General features: G+C 41.4%; 1 protein-coding gene across 2 annotated transcripts in view; it reads right to left on the reverse strand.

Moving 5' to 3' along the window:
* Nucleotides 1-22,405, reverse strand: part of SNX29 (sorting nexin 29) — a 587,367-nt gene that overhangs the window by 491,676 nt on the left and 73,286 nt on the right. The window lies entirely within an intron of this gene.

Below are 22,405 nucleotides of genomic sequence, written 5' to 3' on the forward strand. Positions count from 1 at the left end.
AATACACATTTTGTGGAACATAATTTGGGAAAAATCAAGCCACAGTATCTCCACAATTCCCTTTAGTTCTCAAAGACTATGATTTGGGGACTTAGTGGGGTTGCAATAAAATAGAAGTTGTATGGTTTTAAAATAAAGATTTTTTTTTTAAGTTTCGTGATAAAGTTTGTTGGTGTAATAACATCAGCACCAAAAGAGTGCTAGGTCTGAGCTCACTCTGCACAAAAAGAACACGGAGAAAAACCAACCCCTGAGTCAGCATCAAGCTTCAGCACTCACTGAACACACTAAAGAAGCCAGGAGACGCTATCTCAAATTCCTGAAGCTCTTAGCACGTTCTGCAAGGAAAGTGCCATGCAATTACAATATTATTTTTCCAGATTACTAAACTACCAACAAGTTTTCACAGCAGAACACTTTGACCTTTAGCTCTTAACTCTAAACCAACAGTACACAAAGTCTTCCAAGGACTTTAGATTTTTCACTTGAAGAGGGAAATCTAGGCCTGGATTAGTCAGGGTTCTCCAGAGAAAGAGAAACAACAGGATGTATATATAGAGAGAAAGAGACTTAGTATAAGAAATTGGTTCATACAATTATGGAGACTGAGAAGTCCTAAAATCTGCAGTTGGCAAGCTGGAGGCCCAGGAAAGTCAACAGTGATGGTGACGTTTCAGCCTGAGTCTGAAGTTCCAGTTCTAGAGCCAAGGGTGTAAGTTCCAGTCTTAGAGTCACCAGGCTGGAGACCCAAGAAGAGCCGATGTTTCAGTTTAAGTCCAAAGGTGGGAAAAGACTGACATCCCAGCTCAACAGTCAGGTAGGGCTTCAACTCATTGAATGAGGGCAATCTGCTTTACTCAGTGTACTCTTTCAAAGGTTAATCCCATCTAAAAATACCCACTCAGAATAACATACACACCCAAAATAATGTTGTACCAAACAGCTGGGTATCCCTTGCCCCCTGAAATTGACACATAAAATTAACCATCACAAAGCCCTTGACTACACATCCAGTCCCTGCCTTCTGTTGACCTCCTTGAATCACCTCTGTGCGACATGTGCTGTGTCCACTTGGTTCCTCTGGGAGCTGTGTCTCCCAACATCCCCATCCCTATATGGTTCCAGGATAGAGTTGGCCAACAGGGGAACATGCATGAGACTTAGAAAGTGGATGTGAAGCAGCAGCCACTGTTCTCCGAAAGTCATCATAGTCGCCTGCAGTGATAGATGGACACAAAGATGCCTGATGGGTTCAGGCATGTCCTCGTTCTCCTTTGCTCTGCATCCAGCTCTTCTTTCCACGCTGGCCCTGCCGACCAACGACGGCCCCAGCCCCATCAGTGAAGGCTTGTCTGCTGATTCACAGAGAGGGGATTGCACAGAGTTGGGGGCAACCTAGATGACTCCAAGAGCCCCCCCCTCACAGCTCCATGTTAGCAACTGGATGTTCCTGACTTCTCAGATCATCTGGTCGGTGACTCCTCTGGTCCTCACCTCCCCAGCTCCTCTCACTACTACAGAAGGTCTGATTCCTATAATGTATCCCTTATGCTGTAACACCCGCAGTGGCTCAGCTCCCCTGACGATCCCTGATTGGTACACCTCTTTAGTCTTGTTGTTTTGAACCCACAGTTTAAATACTCACTTGGAACGGTCTAGATTCTGCCTGCAGAGAGGCACAGCATTATAATTAAGGCACAAGTTTTGGAGGCAGAAAAATCTGAAGCCCAACACCACCACAACGGATCCTGTGTGGCCTTGGGCAATTGGCTTAACCTCTCTGAGCCTTAGTTTCCCTATCTGTAGCAATGTCCTTGGTAAATGTATCAACTTCCCGGGATTGTTGCAAAGATTAAGTAAGGTAATTTATAGAGCATACAAATTTATGTGCAATTAATTTACAAGCACAGTTGCTGACCCAGAGTAAGTGCTCAGCAAACTTTACTGATTCTTTTTTTTTATTAACAAAAAGATCAGAGCCAGTCAACCTCTGGGAAGGTGGTTTGCCCAAGGCTGGCTACAGCAGTAAAATCAGGGGGGGAGACCCCGCATAAACGGGATCATCCTAAAACCAGAGACAAGAACACAATATTATGTATTAAATGCTAGAATTTCAAATAAACAAACAAATAAATAAACAAGAAACACTAGAATTTCAAGGGATGATGAAGCAAAGAGGCACTGCAAAGATGGAAGGCAGACTGCATTTGAGTTTGAGAAATGGGTTAAGGCAAGGAGGTAGTACTAAAGCAATGAGTAGCAGACAAAAGCGAGAATTCTGCTGTTGTAGGATGACCAACGTATAGCACGGAGCAGGCATAGTGGCCCACAGGAAATCTGCACATTCAGTCCAAAACCCTTACCTTTTCCCATAGTAGAAAAATAGCTTCTAGAAATTCAAATGTCATCGCAATACTGTATCAACACCTAGATGCTTTTAATATTACTTACTTTGGTGGAGGTACATGGTATTTATTATGACACATTATTTCAGCAATTATTTTTTAGTGCTTTCTTTAATACTCCCAGCGTCTTTAGACAAATGTTCATAAGCATGCTCTTTCTCACCACATACTCTCACGTGTGTTACAAGCACACCTCGCAGGTACTACAGCTTCAGTTCCAAACCACCGCGATAAAGTAAGCATCTCAATAAAGCAAGGCACACAAATTTTGTGGTTTCCCAAATAAAAGGTATGTTTACATTATACTATACTCTATTAAGTGTGCAATAGCATTATGTCTGAAAAAACAATGTGTATCCCTTAATTCAAAAACACTTCTTTGCTAAAATTGCTAACCATCCTCTGCCAACGCAGGGTTGCTACAAGACTTCAATTTGGAAAAAACGCACTATCTTTAAAGCACAATAAAGTGAAGTGCAGTTAAACAAGTTCGGCCTGTTTAAGCTCGTTTCTCACGTATTTTTTGAGTAACTGTGCTTTGCCTCCAAAAGATGGATACAAGCAATCAGGTATTCGTGGCAAATTTTAGCAAGGTATGTGGCATAACCATATATGGATACGGGGCCACATAAGTGAGAATACATTCTCACTTAAGTAAAATATCTGTATACATAAGAGATTGGGAGGAAATTCCAGGAAATGCCCTCCAGCCAAAGGCCACCACTGTGGAGAACCATGTGGTGACTCCAGAGCCAAGTACAGGGCCAAGTGACCTGTGCAGGTGCACATGGCCCGGCACACACAAGTGCCTGGAACTTGCTTTAATGCTGTTGGCACCTTGAAATTTCTTAGTAATTTTTTAACAGGAGCCCTGTGTTTTCAATTATACTGGGCCCCACAAGCTATGTAGCCAGTCCTGGATGGGTGACTCAATTAGAGAAGGTTGGAACGTTCTTATTATAGGATTTGGACTTGTGTTAGGTTATCTGGGAGCAAGTTCAAGGAAACAAGGCTTAACTCTGGACTAGATGTTGACAGGTTGTGAGGGTAATTCTATAACTGGGGTATAACTATGTATTGGTCAAAGTTTTCCAGAGAAACAGAACCAGTAGGAGATAGATGGTTAGATGGGTAGATGGATAGGTGGGTAAGTAGATAGATAATAGACATTCTAAGGAATTGGCTTATGCAGTTGTTGGAGGGTAACAAGTCCAAATTCACAGGGCAGCCCAGCAGCTGAAAATGCAGGAGAGAGTTGATGTTACAGTACTGAGTCCAAAATCCAGGCAGTCTGGAAATTCTAGGGTTTCTTCATTGCAGGCTTGTGCCATAGGTGGACACAGTGAGAAGGCAGCTGGCTACAAGCCAGGAAGGGGGCTCTCACCAGACACCAAATCTGCCAGCCTTTGTACTTGTACTCCCTAGCCTTTGGAACTGTGAGAAATGCATTTCTGTTGTTTAACACACTCAACTTACGATATTTTGTGATAGCAACCTGAGCAGCCTGAGACAGACACATTGCATGAATGAGATCTGGGTGATGTTTGTTACTGCAACACAACCTCATCTATCCTGGCTGATACAGAGTCGAAAGCCATGGTACTAACCATGGTGCAGCACTGCCTCTTCACTGCCACTAAAACCTTCTTTTATGAGAATTAAATATTTTCCCAAAAAGCCTTCATTAGGGTACTACAGTCCAAAATGAAAGAAACCTCAAAAGAACACAAAACTAACAAGAACACAAAGGCATAGCAGACACTAAGCCAGAAACACTGGCCCTCTGGCATACCCATGAACTGCAGATGATTTGGTTTCTTCTTCAACTTGAAACAGAGCCTGGGTGGAAATTGGGCTCATGCTAAGGGGAGCTGGAGGAGATGAAAGAGCTCAGAGCCAAGATCTAATGAAGCACGAGGCTCAGCAGCCCTGCTGGGTGAATCCTGCAATGGCAGACTCCAATGCAAAGACGTTCTTCCTCCCTTTTCTCCCTCAAACTCAGATCTCAGCACATTCCTCTGAAGCCTGTTTACTGGTGGACGTGAAAAGACTAATCTGGTTTGGGGCCAAGTCTCGAGGCCGTCTGCTAGTTTTCCGAGAAGATTTCCTTTGAAGACCCACTCCTCTGAACTCTTGCCTTGTCTCGGGATTATCAGAAGTGCCACCTTCTGTCAGCTCTTTAGAATTTTTCAAAGTGATTTCCAGGGTATCCTGACTGTTTGCAATTATAAGGTTCATTGTGTTGGGGAAGTTTGATTTCTTATTTTTCAAACCACTGACTTCTCCCCGTGACACTTTTTGTCTCCACTGAACACCAACAACCACAAAACAGAGAGCATGCTGACAGTGGTGACTGTATCATGAGATGATTTGAGAGGCAGAGAAAAATCCTCCCAGTCTATAACTATTGATCATGTGCCCACTACGTACTAGGCACAATGCCAGGCACTGAGGTATAACAGTGAGTTCATTTTTGACGTGGTTCTTGCCCCTGATGGGGTTTACAGGCTAGTGGAAGAAACAGAAAAAATTTAACTAATAAAGTACTTACGGTTGTGAGAGTGCTATGAAGGAAAAAGCATGGTGCTAGGAGATTATGTGAAAAGAGGTAAGTGAGGGTGGAGGGTGCAGGGGAAAGAAACTCCATTAGTAGTGGGGGCCCTCTGAGAAGCAGTCGCCAAGATGGAATTAGACTGTGACAGATTTGGGGGGGAAACTTGTGAAGAATTCAAGGAGGAAGCCAGGGAAGGAGGAAGACTCTTCAAATCATAATGCATGTCCAATACCACTGAAGAAAAGGGCCAGGGAGGGACACTGGGGAGCAAGTCTTGGGCTGCAGGGCAATACCAGCCTTACAGGGGGTTCTTGATCCAAATTTACCCATCAAAGAGTCCTGGCTCAGGCAGGAATGGTACCTTGGCTGTGCTCAGGCTTGGCTGGAGGCAGCCCCAGGAAGCTGTCTCAGTGGGAAAGGAGAGGTGAATATTTTGAGGTGATGAGACTTCATCTTGATTGTGGTGGTAATTACATGAATCTCTGCAAGGGCTAAAATTCATGGAACTGTGTGTACACACACACACACACACACAGTCAAATGTATGATGATTTTTAAAATAAAAACATTTTCAAAATTTAGAAAAAAGTGTTTTGGTGAAGAGTGTGACCATTTTTGTTGTTTCTTCTTTAAATATAAGGATGAATAGAACTTCTGAGATCCTGATTCACACAAACTACTGTAGAAAGATGTTTATGAGATGATCAGAGAAATCTGAATGTGGACAGGGGTTTATTTAAAAATACAGGCACACTTTGTTTTATTGCGCCTCACAGATACCACACATTTTTTTCCAAATTGCAGGTCTGTGGCAACCCTGAGTCAAACAAGTTTATCATGCCATTTTTCCAACAGCATTTGCTCACTTTGTGTCTCTGTGTCACATTTTGGTAATTTTTACAATACTTCAAACTTTTTCATTATTATTGTATTTGTTATGGTGACCTGTGATCTGTGATTTTTGATGTTACCACTACAACTCAGTGAAGGCTCAATGATGGTTAGAATGTTTTAGCAAGAAAGTATTCTTTTAATGAAGGTATGCACTTTTTTTGGATATTAATGCAATTGTGCACTTAATAGACTAAAGTACAGCATGTAAACATAACTTTTTATAAAGTGTTACTTATTTATTTTTAATTTTTATTTATTTATGTTTTATTTTGGGAGGAAGTAATTAGGTTTATTTATTTTTGTTTATTTATCCTTTAACGAAGGTACTGGAGATTGAACCCAGGGCCTCGTGCATGCTAAGCATGGGGTCTACCACTGAGCAATACTCTCCCCCCACCACCCTGATCTGTAGGTGAGGACATTTATTGTGGTTTCTTCCAGAAGGAACATACAAGGCAGAGTGAGCAGTTTGAATAATTCCAGCAGGTTCTAGGGCACAGGGGCTACCCCTAGATGTCTAGTACTGGGCCCTGGGGTGACTAGGGCAGGTGCATAGTGGCCTAAAGTGTGAGAGCCCCACAAGGGAGGTGGTTGGGGTGAGGGCTCAGGACTGGATGACTTGTATTTGAGACATGGGCTCCAGCTCTCAGGTGAGCTGTTTACCATCTCTAGGACTTGGCTAATCCTGGGAGAAGCAGTCCCTCCAGGGTCAGCAAGGTTCTTGACATCAAAGAATCAGAACACAGAAATCTGTGTTAATATAGGACATTTGAAAATACTAAGGAATTACTATTCATTTTGTTAAACATGGTCATGTGAAAAAAAGTTCAAAATTTGTACAGCTGTATAATGAAGTATGTAGGGATGAAAAGATATGTGTGGGATTTGCTTTAATGTCTGAGTAGAAGTAAAGGTGGGAGGGGGTGAGGGAGAGTCAGAGGAGAATGATAAAGCAGTGCAGCAAAACCATGACAGCTCTTTAAGTTAGATAATGGGTATACAGGGTTCACTCTAATACTTTTTCTATTTTGCACATGTTATGAAAGTTTTATACTATAAAATTTAAAAATTCAGTTTAAAAATATATGAAAGAATGTATTCCAAGATATTAAGAAAGCATATCTCTGAGTATGCTTTTATGGGTGATTCTAATTTTTGTCTGTATTGATTCATTTTTCCCATTAGATATATATTACCTTTATAATAATAAAAGGTTATTTTAATTATAAAGTTCTAAATGGGCATTTTAAATCATAGTGTTTACCCATTTGAACTCCTTGGGGCAGCAGTGCCTAAAAATCACTAACTGTGGGATTTTTTTCAGACATATGTGCCAATAGATTCCTTTTCCATTAAACACACGAGAGTTTCTTTTCTGAATCTTGCATCTCAAAGAGTCCTGACCAATAGAACTGAGCTACTGCTGGGTTTCTCTGATAGGCACTCAATCCCATCAGTGTGGAGATGTTGCCAACCTAGGAACGCTGAAAACCCCGGAGTAAGATAGCATCAGGGACCACTTCCCTTTTCCCTTTCGTTATCTGCTTTGCCTTAGTGATGGGTCATAACTAGAACACGATGTACTAACAGGGCCCAGAATATCTCGGTGAAATGCCCGTCAGTAAGGGACTGATTAAGCAAAGTACGGTAAATGCATACTATTTAATAAGATGTGAATTTCCTTTAATGATCTTCAATCATCCAACCAGCTGGATTAACCGACCCCAGTTAGTCTGCAACGTCTACGTCTGATGCCCGCAGCACCAATGGTAGCAGACAGCGAGCTACCACACACAGGTGAACAATTGTTCCCATTAGCTGAGTTGTATGCTTATCCCAAATGTCAGCTGTGTATGTCTCCAAGCCAATTTACAACACGTGTACTTGTTCTCATAATTGTTTGTGTAAATATCACATAAGCCAGTGAAAATGTGAAAAATCAGAAGAGTTAGTATGCATATGAAAACTAAGTTGGATGCTTTGGAAAGACTTGATAAAAGCACATCAATTTTGATTTAGGTAAATATCATCTATTTACAGAAACCATTTATTGAGTTTCTCTATTTTTATAATTTTTTTGTTTCTATCAGTATTGTAATATATTTTATAATCTCCATAAACCCAAACCTCTCAGGCTAAGTGGAAATATGTATACCATCTTAAATATGCACAAAAGTGCCTAAAAGGGTGGTAGGGGATAAATTGGGCATTAGAGATTTGCAGATGCTAACTGATAAATATAGAATAGATAAACAACAAGTTCATACAGTATAGTGCAGGGAACTACATTTGATATCTTGTACTAACTTATGGTGAAAAAGGATATGAAAAGAAATATATGCATGTTCATGTATGACTGAAGCATTGTGCTATACTCCAGAAACTGACACATTGTAAACTGACTCTACCTCAACAAAAAATATATATAAATACAAGAAAAAAATGCTTAAAAGCATTAGACATTAAAAAAAAGCAACTTGCTGTCCATCAATAGATGACTGGATAAAGAAGATGTGGTATATTTACACAATGGAATACTACTCAGCCATAAAAACGACAACATAATGCCATTTGCAGCAACATGGATGTCCCTGGAGAATGTCATTCTAAGTGAAGTAAGCCAGAAAGAGAAAGAAAAATACCATATGAGATCACTCATATGTGGAATCTAAATGAAAAAACAAACATAAATACAAAACAGAAACAGACTCATAGACATAGAATAAAAACTTGTGGTTGCCAAGAGGGAGGAGGGTGGGAAGGGATAGACTGGGAGGTCAATATTCAGTATTGTTGATACTGACAAGCATATGTAGAATAGATAAACAAGATTATACTGTATAGCACAGGGAAATATATACAAGATCTTGTGGTAGCTCACAGCGAAAAAAATGTGACAATGAATATATGTATGTCCATGAAAAACTGCAAAATTGTGCTCTACACTGGAATTTGACACAACATTGTAAACTGACTATAACTCAATAAAAAAAGTTTAAAAAAAAAGGAACTTGCTGTATATTTTCTTTGATACATTTAATGTTAGCAGAAATGTTTAATTAATGTAGCTCATCATATAATAAAGAAAATACAATAGTAATTGTCATTATGTGACAAAAAGTATATCCTACCTGAAAATTGCTTTTCAGAAAACTCATTGTAGCAAAATCAACATTGAGATTTATGACAGCAGAGGTTTCCCTAACTACGTTGTTTTGTTTCTAACTTTATGTTCTGACAAAATTCCTTACTTACAGAAAAATTAACATTTTACACTTGCTCTGTAATTCTACCTCTTGCTAGAGCACGCTTTCTCTTTATATAATCATTGTCATTTTTATGAATGATTTAACAACCAAGTTGCAGATACGATATTCCTTCACCCTTGAATACTTCAGTGTGTAAAAACAAGGGCATTCTATCACCTAGGCACACAGTATGATGATCAAGATCAGGAAATTAATATCGATAATAATACTGATGCTGTCACCTAAGACCTTATTCAGATTTCACCAATTTCCTGTGAATGTCTACAGCAAAAGAAAAAACTCCTCGTCCAGAATCCAATCCAAGAACAAAGCTGGTCTCCTTGAATCTGGAACGATTCCTCCGTCTTTGTCTTTCATGACCTGGGCATTTCGCAAAGAGTACAGGCCCGTTATTTTTTAGAATGCCCCTTGGTTGGAGCTCATCTGATGTTTTTTTTTCCCCATGATTAGATTCAGATTATGCACATGTAGTCAGAATATCACAGATGAGATGGTGGTCTTGCTCACTGCATTGTATCAAAAGGCACAGGATGTATATTTGATGCATTACTGGTGATGTTAATTTGAATTCTTGGTTAAAATGGTCTCAGCCACGTTTCTCCACTCTAAAGTTACCACCTTTTCCCTTCCTGATTTGTAAGTATCTTACTAGGATTTACTTTGAAACTATGCAAATACCCAGTTTCTCATCAATTTTTCACCTACTAATTTTAGCATCCATTGACGATTTCTGCCCGAAACACTCGTGGGGGCTGCCAGATGGGGACTTTCTAATACCATCATTCCTTGCGAGAGTATAAGTTGGCATGGTTCTATAAAGAAGAGCTTTCTCTTCTTCCCCAGTTATTTATCCATTTATTTGCTGCTATCACTATGGACAAATGGTGAACCAGGGATCCAGGTGCCTTTCATCTGACTCCACCACCTCTTTCACAGGCACCATGGAGAAGGAAGAAAGGCCGTACAGAAGAGCACACAGGGGCTTTACGGCTAGGTCTGCAAGTGACATAGCACGCTGTGATGGTAAATTTTGTGTCAACTTGACTGGGCCACAGGGTGCCCAGATTTTTGGTCAAATGTTACTCTCTGAATGTGTCTGTGAGGGTGTTTCTGGATGAGATCATCATTTGGGTTGGTGGACTGGGTAAAGCAGATGGCCCTCCCCAGCATGGGCTGGCTGCACCCAGCGCACTGAAGGCCTGAATAGGACATCAGGGCTGAGCAAGGGAGAATTTGCCCTCTCTGCCTGACTGCCTCGGAGCTGGGATATCAGCCTTCAGGCTTGGACTGGAACTAAACCACTGGCTTTCCCGGGTCTCCAGCTTGCTGACTACGGATCTTGGAACCTTCAGCCTGGCCTCCATAATCACATAAACAATTCAATCCCTTATAATAGGATATAATAGCTATCTTGTAATAGCCTATAATGAAAAAGAATATGAAAAGGAATATATTACTTACTCACTGTGCTGTACACCAGAAACTGACACATTATAAATTGACTGCACTTCAATTGTTTACAATATCCTTATAATAAATCTCTCTGTATCTATATGTCCTATTGGCTCGGTTCCTCTGGAGAACCCTGATACCCACAGGTAGGTATTTCACGTATCTTTGGTCAATCCCCTGGTACCTGGCCCCCTGTCCTACTGCAAGGGAGGCTGGGACCTCTAGTCTTCCTGTGAGGAAATAGAATTGGTGAGCTCTGAGCTAGTCTTTGCCATAGTACGTCTTTCTTATGCTTCTAATTCTCGATTAAGTATCCAGCTGAGAGTGCCAACTGTGCCAGTTAACAGGGCCTCTGCGGCTGACTTTACCATTGAAATCAGAGGGAAATTATTCACACCACTGGGGGGAGATCGTCAAAACATGATGTTAAGTGAAAAAAAAAAGGGGAAGAATATAGAACAGTCAAATAAACAAACCAAGAAGGAGGAAGATATGGAACTCAGGCAACAGGAAACTCAATTCGGAAGAAAGGAGATGGAATCCCAGGGTGATAAGAAGAAAGTTCCCAGGATGGTATCCGTGCATTGGGCTTAGAGAGAAGACAGTCCCAAATGTAGCAGGTCACAAGGTCCCTGGAGAAATACTCCAAGACGAGATTGATGGAAAAAATCTAATATACGGCAAAGGGGAGAGGCAGTAGGGACAGCTGGGAGAGAGTTTACAGCTTAATTAGTGTTTAACAATACAGAACGTGACAGACATGGGAAAACTTAATTATTAATATCAAGAAAATAAATTTTAAAATGTGCCCCCAAACTCCGTGGTTCGCTACATGATCCAGCTGTGAAGGTATATCCATATTTATAATAATGCAAATGCTGAGCTAACCAAGATTTTGGTACCACAACGAAAGGATGTGGTGAGGTGTGCTGGCGGTGGCCTAAAACTGAAGTTAAAAGCCTCATCTTTCATCCTGGGAAGTCAAAAGAACACCTGAAACTGAAAAACTCTGAAGTAGAAGTCTAAGTACATTACTGAGAATTAGAGAGGGTTCAGGAACAAGGTGACAGTATTCACCTTAGAGCAATGTGAACAGGGTGTCTTCCCTGCATAACTTGTTTAGTGATTGGATCCTTAAACTAGGAGCATGCGTAGCTCAGAATTTTTTTAAATGTAAATTAGAAACCACACACAAACCCTATCCATTTCTCTACACACGTTTGCTTGCAAATGCATAGGAAATACCTGGAAGGAAACACAGTGCAACAGGTGACAAGGATGACTGTTGACCAGGTGGGGAGGGGGAGGGGGGAGTCAGAGGGTCAGGGAACACTATCATTTTATCTGTATTACTTTCATCGTATACAACATGAAGGTATGATTGTGTAACTAAAGAACATTTAAGATTTTACTTTTTAATAAAATAAGACAGTGGAGAGAGTTCTCTCCGAATGGGCATGGCCTAGGTCATTGTTCAATTCTCACTGCCTGGCACATTCCCAAGAGTCAGTAAAATCTCCAGTCTTCCTATCAAACAGTCTCCATCTCCTCTCAGTGATTCTAGGAACCCAAAGACCCACAGTGACTGCTGGGGTGGGTCCAGAAATAGAGATATCACATGGTGGAAAGGTCATTAAACACACACACGCACACAGGGGAGGAGGAGGAACAGGCAGAGCGTGCCACGTGGAGAGGTGGCTGCCTGAGGCATCAATTCCACCCTCCCAGGCTACAGCACTTTGGCCCAAAGCCTCTCTGTCTCTCCTAGGAACTTAAGGAAATTTCTAATTTTAATAAATAGTAAACAAAATACTAGCAAGGCAAGTTCATATTTCTGTTTCCGATCATTTACTCCCTTCCCTGCTGGCCCTATTTTTACAACTTGCCAAATCAGACAAAAGCAGCTTCAGAAAAGCAGCTGGACCACACCGCAGAACAGTTCAATTCCACAGGAAGCCCGACTTTTTCAAAGGAGGCTTTTTTGAAAAGAGAGGGTCTCTCCAACTGAGCCTTTCAAATCAAGGAAAGCCTCCAATCTTATGAAACAGCTGCTGCCTTAGTGAGAACTCTGGGTTGATAGGAAGGTAGTGGTAATATTTAAATTCATTTCACTGATGGGCCTTTATTAGAAGCTAACGGATATTCCCTTTGCCCTGCGCGTGAGTACCCAAATCTGATGTGCTATTAAAAATATTATGAATATATGAATAATTTGCACACATTAAATTTTGCAATTGCTCTGAAATGTGTTACCATGCATTTTAAACAATTTTGGGAGGTAGGGAGATTTCCTGATTAAGAGGTTTTCAGAGATGGACAGTATCAATTCTGAGCCATGATTAAAATGAATTCCTTTATTTCTACCTGTACGATTATATCTATGGTACAAATGATAGGATTTTAATATAAATATGAGCCTACTTTAAGTTTTTGACTTCATGTATTTTCATTGGGTGTTTAGTGGTATGCAAACTCATGCTTTCAAAATAGATTCCCAAACTTCAACAGGCCAAAATACTAGACAAATTCTGTTCTCAATCACTTTAACAGTTGTTGGACAAGGCAGTCTGAGTATGTGATTTTTCAAAGGCTTCTCCCCACCTTAACAAAGGACTCATTTTTTAGATAGCCTCCGATCTCTAGCCTCCTTCCAACAAAAATGCGGACCTTAGTGCTGAAAGCTAGCATTCACAGGCCTCCTGTGATGCACTGGGCAGTTGTGCCACACGATTTGCACTAATTCTCAGTTAATTTTCACATCCATCTGGTGAGGTAGGTGCAATTATTCCTCCCATTCCACAGATGAGGAGACCGAGGCTGAGGCTGACAGTTTATGGAGCTTGCCCAAGGTCCAACAGCTAGAATAGAGCAATGGGGAAAGAATAAAGGGTTTCAAGTGGAAAAGCGAGAGGATCAGATTTGTGTTAAAGAGAGGAGAAAAAGTTCAGCAGCGAGGAAACCAGACGGAAGGCTCCTGCAACAGTGCAGAGGGAAATGAAGGCAAACGTGGGGACAGTGTTTGTGATCCAGAGCAAGGAACACTAGACAACTACAGCTGGTAAGACGTCACGGCTGATTATGCGGGGAAACTGATCCCTCCAAAAACACTTGGTGAGTTCTTGCTGTGTGTTAGACGCACCACCAGGCACAAGGGATACAAGAGAGAATAAAGAAATAAAGGTCTTGTCGAGTGGAAGAAAAATTATAGACAAACAAGCAAACAAAATAAGTAACCAACTGTGTTTGTTTCCTAGATGACAAATGACCACAACGGGGTGGCTTACAGCAACAGAAGTTTCTTTTCTCACAGTTCTGGAGGCCAGAAGTCTGAGATCAAGGTGTTGGGAGGGTCGGCTCTTCTGGAGGCGCTAGGGGAGAATCCGTCCTGACTCCTTCCAGCTTTTGGAGGCTGCCCGCAATCCTTGGCATCCCCTGGCTCTAATCTCTGCCTCTGCCCTTGGAGGCATTCTCCCTAGTATCTGTCTAGGTGCAAATCTTCCTCTTCTTATAAGGATACCAGTCATTGGATTAGTGTCCACCCTGATGCAATGTGACCTCATCTTCACCTAATTGCATCTACAAAAAGCTTGTTTCCAAATAAGGCCACATTCACAGGTGCTGGGGCTTAGGACTTGGACATACTTTTTAGAGGATGTACTTTAACCCAGTGATAAATTCTAGGAAGGGAGTGAAAGGGGTGCTATTACTTTAAAGAGGAGAGACCTGCGTCAACAATCAGGGAAGGCTTCCCTGAGGGAATGACACTTAAGCAGACTCCTGAAGGATAAGAAGGGCCACTTACTGAAGAGGCTGTCTTTTCTCTTTGTATAGTCCTGCCTCCTTTGTCACAGATTAATCGACCATAGGTGTGTGGGTTTCTTTCTGGGCTCTTTATTCTGTTCCATTGATCTGTGTGATCGTCTGTTTTTGTGACAGCACAACGCTGCTTTGACCACTGTAGCTTTCTAGTATAGTCTGAAGTCAAGGAGCGTGATACCTCCAGCTTTGCTCCTTTTTCTCAAGTTTGCTTTGGCAATTCGGGGTCTTTTGTAAGTCCATATAAATTTTCTATTGACACAACATTGTAAACTGACTATAACTCAGTAACATGAAATTTTAAATAAATAAATAAATAAATTTTCTAAGATATGGAAGTAACCTAAATGTTCATCAAGAGATAAATGTATAAAGAAGATGCGGTGTGTGTTTGTGTGCATGTAGTACATATACACAAGGGAATATTACTCAGCCACTAAAAAAATGAAATAACACCCTTTGCAACAACTTGCCCAGATCTAGCAGGTATTATGCTTAGTGAAATAAGTCAGACAGGGAAAGGCAAATACTTTATGTCATCACTTACATGTGGAATCTAAAAACTAAAACAAACAAATGTTTATAACAAAACAGAAACAGACTCATAGATACAGAAAACAAACTAGTGGTTACCAGTGGGGAGAGGGAAGGGGTGAGGGGTGAGATAGGGATTAAGAGATAGGATTAAGAGATACAAACTACTATGTATAAAATAGATAAGCAACAAGAATATATTGTGCAGGACAGGGGAATATAGTCATTGTTTTGTAATAACTTTATGCAGTATAATCTATAAAAATATTGAATCAGTATGTTTTATACCTGAAACTAATATAACATTGTAAATCAACTATCCTTCAATAAAAAATTTAAATAAATAACTAACTAAATAAGAAGGGCCAGACTCACAGCAGTCCAGGCAGAGGAAGCCACAAGTGCAAAGGCCCTGGGGCTGGATAGACTGTGCTAACGGGTGGGAATTGAAAGAAAGCCAGTGCGTCTGCAACAAAATCCAACAGAGAGAGGTGGGCAGACAGGGACTAGTTCTAGGCAGGGTCTTGGAGGCCAACGGAAGGAGTTTGGATTTACCCCACATGTGACTGGAAGACAGCCATTGAAGGATTTTAAGTAGAATGGTGACAAGATCTGATTTGTGTTTTTAGAAGCTCATTCTGCCTGCATTGTGAGAAAAGACCACGGTGGGGGAAGGTGGGGGAAGCTGCAGACAGTTACAAGGGGACTGCTGTCCCCCGCCCCTGGATGTGAGAGCAACCAGGGTGGTGTAGAACAGACATGCAGAGGAGTCGAAAGATGTGAGGTGTGTTTGGGAGGAAACACCAATAGGATTTCCTACAGGTTTGAAACACTGTAGAGAAAGAATGGAGAGGTCAGTCGAGAGCGCTTGGCTACAGGGAGTGAGTGAGGGCAAGCTGGAGCTAGTCATCTGAGAGCCCAGATGAAGGCAGATGTCACAAACTCACCAAAGGGCGGGGAGGGGTGGGCTTCAGTGCAAAATGATGACTGAGCCCTTACACCCATGGAAGCTTCCATTTGGAAATCTGCCCATCAGGTGTCTTTATTTAATGGGGCTAAGCGGGAACAATGAAATCTTTGGTCTTTATCTGGCATTTAACACTCAGGAGCGCAAATTTCTTTCCTACCACGTTGAAATTCCATGGTTCCCTAGGTGGGCAGAGAAGACCCCAGCCACAGCATCCCCATGTGGGCAAAGTTCTCGACTCTGCATGGACATATTGAGCTGTCCGTTCCATATAATGGGAGAACATTCCAAAGCCCCCAACACTGACCATCACTGAGCCAGAAAGTCTCCTTCTCATCTCTAGATAGCAGCCCAAAGAGGCCAGAAGTCGTTACTCACAGCAGACTTTCCCACTAGAAGCCTCCGTCACCTGGGACCCACTTACACCTGGAAGTGTTATTAGCCAATATTCATGGCATCCCCAACCTGACCTTACTTCCCTTGGATTTCCCAGGCTGGGACTCAGGGCAGGATTCGACTGGGCAGCCTTTGTGCTACGACCTCTACCCGATTTATTGATTCTAAAAAACAAAACAAAAGGTAAGAATGAGGACCTTGGGGTCAAAATTCCAGCTTGAGGACCTGGATTCAAAGTCCCAGATACAGGACTTGCCCAAGCTACATTCAGTGAGTTCCTTAGTCTCTCTGAGAGCCTCCTATTCCACTTGGGTAAAGTAAGAATAATTAAATGCCCATCTGCAGGATACTAGAGGCTTCAGTAAGCTAGGTGGGTGAGGCCCTGATGCCATGGTGACCAGCACAGGGTCAGGCTCCAGACTCAGACTCAGACTCATACTCAGACTCAGGTCATTTGTGCAGAGAGAGCCAGGCTACCAGGAGCCACCCTGGATATTGCTGCATCCTTGTGGGTTCTCTGCTTCCCAAATCCCGAGGGGTAGCAGCCATCTTGGCAAAAATTGGTGCTGCGTAAATGAGGGGGCAGGACCTGGCTGGCTGGCTGGGTGCCCACCCAACCCCCTTCAATGCCCAGTACCCCTGGGGTGAAGCAAACTAAGGATGGAGCCTGGGAGCCTGTCAGGAGCAAGAGGAGTTTTCAGAAAATGGCCTAGAGGGCCCTGGGAGAGTCCTGGGGAGGCCCCAGGGAACACCCTGAGTCTCAGGGCTCAGCCGTGAAATAGACAGAGCCTCCCACCCCCAGGGCCCCGGCACCAGCCAGATGTTAGTGCCCAATCAAGATAAGATCAAATGGGGGAAGTACCCATCCAGCTGGGTACGTTCAAGGAAGCAACATCCAAATCGGAAAGGGCAGAGGCAAAATTCTTGCATGATTCATAGGCCAATGGCAATTTCCTGCCTGCCTTTGGGATGAATAAAAAAATAAGTGAAAACTTATGGTTGAAGCAAAGCTTTTGGGGATTCTGCAGTGGACCAAAGAGGCCTGGGGCTGGCTGAGTCATCCACGTGGGTGAATATTTTGTCCTGTCTTCAAAACAAGAGCTGAGCTCTGGAGAAGGGACACACAAATGTGATTAAACATTTGTCCCTGCAGCAGCCTCCAGGAGAAAGGCATCTAAACAGCATCGCTGAGTAACTTTCCGTTGCCACTAGAACTGGGAAGAAAGACAGTGAATTTCTCATACAAAGATAGCATCTCTCTAAATCCTCAAATCTTCATAGGTGAAATGATTTGCTTCAAAACAATACAGAACAACTGGAAGGGGGTGGGAGTGTAGATTAGCTTAGCCTGAGTGGATGGGCGATGGGTACATGGGGGATTTTTTTTTAACTACTAAACATTTGTTGTTTTTAAATAATAAAAGGTTTTTAAAAGCTAATATCCAATACCCAATATATATCGAAGGGCTTCTTAAAGTTAATATTCTTTAAATGAGCAATTCCACTTTCAGGAATTTGGCATAAAGAGATGCAATGCAGATTAGTGGAAGGAGCTGTGTAGTTTGTAATAGCAAAAAATTGAAAATAATCACAATGTCTACCAATAAGAGATTGCTTAAAAATTATTTATGGACTACTAGGCAGCTGTTTATAAAAAGATATGGAAAAAATAAGAAAATAAGAAAAAAATTGGTATTTTGAGTTACAAAGGGATAATTTCCCTAACATATAAAAAAGCTTCTGCAGATCAACAATACTAAAAAAAAAAAAAAAAAGGCAGAGTATGAAAAAGAAATGTGTGTGTGTGTGTATTTGCATAGATAAGCAAAGATCACAATTTGATAACACATTTTATTGGGAATGAAAATTAGTACAGCGTCTGTGGAGAAAATTTATCAGTTATCAACAGATATCTGTATCTCTATGTATCTGTATGTATAGCAATATCAATTGCTAAAGTAACCCAGCAAAATCACTTCTAGCAATTTATTCAACATGCAGAAAACAAAAGATGAACAAGCTTTTTCGCTATAGCACTGTTTGTGATAGGAAAAGACTGGAAACAATCTAAAATGTCCAACAATAGGAGATTGGTTACATAAATTAGGATGAAATTAATTCAGCAGAAGCATGAAGAGGGGCCAGCAGTGCCTATGAGATCATGATCACCCCAGCCTGTCCACATGCTTAACCCGACCCTGAGAATCCACAGGGAATGAACTTGGGGTTCAAGCCAGTCTTTTCTAGATTCTAACGAGCATTTGGAAATATGTAAACCCTGAAGTCGATTTTTGCGTTCTAACATGGAAAGATGGTCACAATACTCTCTTAAGTTGAGGAAAAGGTTGCAGAACAGTATTAATGCATTAGTATTAATGCAATAATATTACTAGTATTAATCCCATTTTCATCTAAAGTTTAAATACATGTATACATGTTAGTATATGCATAGGAAAAAAAACTAGAAGAATATACACTAAGCCATTAAAGCAGCTTTTCAGTGCCTACTATGTGCTATGTGCTGAGAACATAGAGATAAATAAGGAATTAGAATGTCAGTTCCATGAAGGAAGAGAACATTGCCGTTTTGTTCTCACTTATAGCTCCAGTGTCTGGCACAGAATATGTACTCAATAGATATGGAAGGAATGGAAGGAAGAAGGGGAAAAGAGAAAGAAAGGGAGGAAGGAGGAGATAGAGTCCCAGCCCCCACGATGCTCACAGTTGCTCATAGCCTAGTGTAGACACAGGTGTGATGAGAAGGGACAGTACAGAGAACTCTGGGAGAAAAGGGCTCTGAGCTGGTAGGGCCTTTGCATAAACTCTCTGTCATCCTTATATCATCACGCCCCTTTCAACGGAAGAGAACAGTTACAAAGTCATGGCCATGGAGCCCATTTCCAAACTCAAAGCTTATCCAGGTACTGGTTGCCCTCTTCTTTCAGGACAACGCTTGGCTCCAGAAATGAGAACCAGATTATCCAGGTTGAGTTGGGGCTAGGAATGCTGGGAATGAATACCTCCAAATGGGATCTTAGAGAGCCAGAAACTCTTGGAAAAATGATGCATTTTGTCAATTTCCGGGAGACTGGCTTCAGACAACTCGAAGGTGACACCCAATGTTGTTATGGGGAACTACAAAGAAATGCAAAATAATGGTTCCAGAAGAGGGAGCCTTACTCCGTGAGGTTATCAGAGAGGCCGTGCTAAACACGGAGAGCTTGTCACGGCTGAGTGAAAAGATCGTCTGATTCAAAAGCCTGCCCAAAGCAAAATAAGTGCAACCTTCCTGGATGTTCTATGTCATTTCTCTGCCTAAACAAGCTGGTAACGATTTCATTACTGGATTCTTCTCTGATTCCTTTCTGATCGCCTTTGCTGAGTTACAGTTGCATTGGAATAGCAGAAGCCTAAGAACTTTCTCCAGACTAACATTTGCAGAGGTCCCTGGTGTTGTCCAGATCCAGGTAGGGATCCCTGCTTTGTCTCTCACCAACTGTGTAGCCCTGGACACATTCCTTCTCCATTCACTCCCTGACCTTCATTCAGTTTTCTCACTTGTAAAATACAGATGATACCTATTCTGCAAGATTGCCATGTAGATTAAATGAGATGTCCTATGTGCACATGATAAAATAGCAAAAGCTTGGTAAATGTTGATTTTGTTACTGTTACAAGTAACATTTACTGAGCCCGTATTATTAAGTCTTACTAAGCCTTTGACATGTGCTGCCTTTTTAAATCCTTACAACAACTCTATGAAGTGGTTAATATTTCTGTCCTCATTAGGTAGGTGGGAAAAACTAAGGGCGGGAGAGACTGGTTAAGGTAATGTACTAATACATGGCCAAGCCAGGATTTGAATTCAGACCATTAACCTCTGAGCTCCCATGGTAAATCACTATTCTATAGTGTATGTCATTGTCTAGGAGATTATTCAAGATTAAATGTACCCAAATACAAAATAGGCAAAGGATCTGAACAGACATTTCTCCAAGGAAGATATACCAATAGCCAATAAGCACATGAAAAAATGCCCCACAACATTAGCCTATCAGGGAATCGCCAATCAAAACCACAGCGAGACACCACTTCAGATCCACTAGGATGACCATAAACACAAACAGGCAAATAACACTACCAACAACAAAAATGGAAAATAACAAGTGTCAGTGAGGATGTGGAGATACTTGAATCCTCCTCCATTGCTGGTGGGATTGTTAAGTGGTACAGCCACCTTGGAAGACAAGCTGACAGTTCCTCAAAAGGTTAAACATAGAGTTACTCCATGACTCAGCAATTCCACTCCCAGGGGTATACTCAAGGGAACTGAGACTGATACCATATGATGTCACTTACATGTGGAATCTAAAAAAAAAAATTATTTACAAAACCACAAATAGACTCACGGACATAGAAAACAAACTGGGGAGCGGGGCTAGGGATAGATTAGGAGTTTGGGACTAACAGTTACACATGACTATATATAAAACAGATAAACAACAAGAACCTACTGTAGAGTACAGGGAACTATATTCAATTTCTTGTAATGAGCTACAATGGAAAAGAATCTGAAAAAAAATACATATGTATGTGTATGTATAACTGAGTCATTTTGCTGTACACCTGAAACTAACATTGTAAATTGACTAAGTCAATGAAAAATAATTTAAAAAAGAATTGAAAATATATGTCCACACAAAAACTTGTACACAAATGTTCATAGCAGCATTGTTTTATAAACTACCCTTACTCTCTGTTCATAGCCAAGTGAAATAACCCAAATGTCCATCCACTGAAGAATGGATAAGCAAAATAGCATATGTGTGCATGTATATAAATATATACATGAAAACAGTATGTACTTCCATACACTAGAATATTAGTCAGCTTATAAAAAGGAATGAAGTACAACATGGATGGACTATGAAAACATGTTCAGTGAAAGAAGCCAGTCACAAAGGACCACACATTTATGATTTTGACTGCTAAGGAGCACAGGGTTTCGTTCAGAGATGAAGGAAATGTTCTAAAAGTGCAATGATGGTTGCCCAACTCTGAATATATCAAGAGAGTGAATTGTTCAAACGTGTGAATTGGTTTGTATGTGAATTATATCTCAATAAAGCTATTTTTAAAATGATTCAGTGTATAAGTAAATGTTAAGACCTTTGTATTTGTCACATTGCTCACACGATACACGGAGTAATCCTTACTGAGACACACATCGCAGTTTTTATACTGGGAAAGCAGAGTTCACAGACCAGGTCCCAAGACAGATGCAGCTGAAAAGCTAAGAACTCACCAATGAATGACTCAACTCATTCCAGCCTCAGGCCAGACCCAGAGTCAATTACCTGAAGGCTGGCAGGCTGGGCAAAATCTACTTGGCCATAGTGGTAGCAGTGGTAGGTCTCCCTTGTAGATACCTCAAGCAAATTGCTCAGACTGTTCTAATTGCTGTTGGCAATGGTGCTTTACTATCTTGATGAAAGATGGGCATGGTTCATGCTTCCCAGGAACAACTCACACTGTATCACAATACAATAGTAGTTGATTTCCTGTTCTTTGGACCATCCTGTCCTGTTTTTAACCGATACAGTTTCTCCAGGGCTCTGGGAAGTTGGAGGAGGGGGACAGGCCTTTTCCCCTACCCCTTACCCCTTTATCATCAATTTATCTGCCAGACCCTAAGCCCTAACTAACGCTGAGAACTTTCTCCCTAGAGTCTCAATGAAATTTACGAAATCAACAGTGTCTTAGTCCGTTCAGACTGTTGAACAAAAGACCAAACACTAGGTGCTTTATAAACAATGGAAATGTATTGCTCACAGGACTAGAGGCTGGAATTCCAAGACCGGGGCGCCAGAATGTTCAGGTGAAGGGGATTCCAGGCTGCAGGCTTCTTGCTGTGTCCTCACAAGGCAGAAGGGGACAAGGGAGCTCTCTGGTGCCTCTTTCGTAAGGGCACAAATCCCCTTCACAAAGGCTCACCCTCATGACTTAAGCACCTCACCCCCGAATATCATCACATTTAGGGGTCCTAATCCTATTTCAATATATGAATTTAGGAGGAACACATTTAGACCATGGGGAATCTATGAAAGTAGAAAGCAAA

Source organism: Camelus ferus, chromosome 18 (genome assembly GCF_009834535.1).
Source record: "Camelus ferus isolate YT-003-E chromosome 18, BCGSAC_Cfer_1.0, whole genome shotgun sequence".
Classification (NCBI taxonomy): Eukaryota; Metazoa; Chordata; class Mammalia; order Artiodactyla; family Camelidae; genus Camelus; species Camelus ferus.